This window comes from Rattus rattus, chromosome 10 (genome assembly GCF_011064425.1).
Source record: "Rattus rattus isolate New Zealand chromosome 10, Rrattus_CSIRO_v1, whole genome shotgun sequence".
NCBI classification, from domain to species: Eukaryota; Metazoa; Chordata; class Mammalia; order Rodentia; family Muridae; genus Rattus; species Rattus rattus.
Genome location: NC_046163.1, coordinates 21,335,302 through 21,337,495, shown reverse-complemented (window position 1 = coordinate 21,337,495; position 2,194 = coordinate 21,335,302). Strand labels below are relative to the sequence as shown.

At 45.1% G+C, this 2,194-nt stretch overlaps 1 non-coding gene across 1 annotated transcript; it reads right to left on the bottom strand.

The window, feature by feature from the left end:
• Window positions 1-570: 570 nt before the first annotated feature.
• Window positions 571-682, bottom strand: LOC116911890. The gene has a single exon (XR_004389400.1). It is a non-coding gene; the product is annotated as a U6 spliceosomal RNA (small nuclear RNA).
• Window positions 683-2,194: the final 1,512 nt, after the last annotated feature.

Genomic DNA, 2,194 nt, shown 5'->3' with positions numbered 1-2,194 from the left:
TTCATGGCTGCCAAGTGCTTCTGTTGAAACCCCACCTTTTCTTACTATTACTTCATACCATCCTTCTTCTCTGCCAATGCAACTGTTTGTTAACTTCTACTTCTGAAGAGGCTGAACTTCTAGGATTCTACCTTGGAGACTAAGTACACACACACACACACACACACACACACACACACACACTCATCACAAAACAGACAACAAGCAACAACAAGACAAAACAAAAAAAAAAAACACAAACAAAAAATCCATAGTCTCACTGGCATCAATGTCATCTTTAATTGTAAAGCATACAAAAGGTATCAGACCTTCGTGTATGAGCTGGATATGTAGAGAAGTGGTGGACATGAACATCCCTGAGGAACAGCTCAAAAGGAAGGCCAGGCCAGATCAGAGAACTTTGAAGATTTTTGTTGACTAAAAGTGTGGCCAACACAGAACAGGAGGCAAAGAATGTAGAATAACAAGCAAATGTCCAACACACAGGGCTGTCTTCTACTTGAAAAACTAATAACTTCTTCCTTATTGCAAATGAGTACAAAGTGGGAGCTAATTATAAAGCCCTGAAGGAAATCTATTTATCTTTCTGCTGAAGACGCAAGTATTTCTTGTTCAGGGACCATGCTAATCTTCTCTGTATTACTCCAAATTTTTTATGTGTGCTGCCAAGGGTTCCAGACACCAGCGAAAGGTGAAGCTCTCCAGAACCAATGGGGATGACTTTAACTGAAATGTGCAGAGAAGGGGAGGGGGAGATAGAGCCTGTAGAGACCTCCTACAGCAGATCGGTATAGCCCCCATTCAAGTGATGGGGACACCCACACATCTCAAAACTTTTTAACCCAGAAAGGAAGAACAGGGACAAAAAATTGGAACAGAGCCTGAGTGAAGGGCCAACCAGGGACTGCCCCAACTGGTGATCCATCATATCTGCAGACACCAAACCCAACACTGTTATGGTGGTCAAGAAGTAGTTGCTGACAGGAACCTAATGTGGCAGGTCTGGAGGAAGTCCTGCCAGTAACTGACCAATACAGATGTGGATGCTTGGAGCCAACCATCAGCTGGAGCTCAAGGAACCTGGTAGAGGAGCTGGCAGAAGGACTAGAGGAAAGGAAGGGGATTGCAACCCCATTAGAAAAACATCACAGGCTGGATGGACCACCCAGTTCTCCCAGAGTCTAAACCACCAACCAAGGAATGTACCTGGATGGATCCATGGCTCAAGATACATGTGTAGCAGAGGATGACCTTGCTTGATAGCAAAGGGAGGGAAAGCCTTTGGTCTCTGGGAGGCTTGATACCCCATCAAAGGGGGATGCTGGAACAGTGGGGTGGGAGAGTATAGGTGGGTATGGGAGCACTTTCATACAGGCAAAGGGTAGGGAAGAGGGTAGATGTGGGATGGGGTGTTGGTGAAGGGGGTAATAGGGAAATGGGATATTGTTTGAGATGCAAGTAAATGGAATGTGTGTGTGTGTGTGTGTGTGTGTGTGTGTATAAGGAGGAGGGAGGAAGGGAGGAGAGAGAGAGAGAGAGAGAGAGAGAGAGAGAGAGAGAGAAGTGGGTAAAGGAGGGAAGAAAGGAAGAAAGGAAGAAACCAAGTATTACCTTAACACTCTGTGGGGAGAGTGCTTGTTTGAAGTACAGCCTGCTAGACCATACCAATTCTAAATCATGATTGACAACTTGATAACTGCATCTGTTAGTCACACTTGTACTTTTAATCTGCGCAGCTAAAAGACATAGGTCATGAACAAGATTTCCCCTGGTTCTTCTCTTGGGCTGTGTGAGCTCTGCATACTTATTGACTCTTCATTCTTATGTACAGTGGACATTAATCCATGGTACTCTGTGACCCAGACTTTGATGTCTGACTTCACCTTAACTTCAATCAGCATCAAGAACCTGACTTATATCTAAGGATACTTTTCCTTTTCTCACTTCAGGGTATGGAAAAAAATACTTAACCTCCAGTAAGGGTATATTTCCTGAAAGAAGATGAAGAAAAAGAAGGAGGAGGAGGAGGAGGAAGATGAGGAGGAGCAGGAGGAGGGATGAGGGGATGGAGGAGGAGGAGGAGGAAGGAGGGGGAGGAGGAGGAGGAGGGGGAGAAAGAGGAAGAAGAAGAAGAAGAAGAAGAAGGAGAGGAAGAGGAAGAAGAGGAGGAAGAAGAGGAAGAAGACGAGGAGGA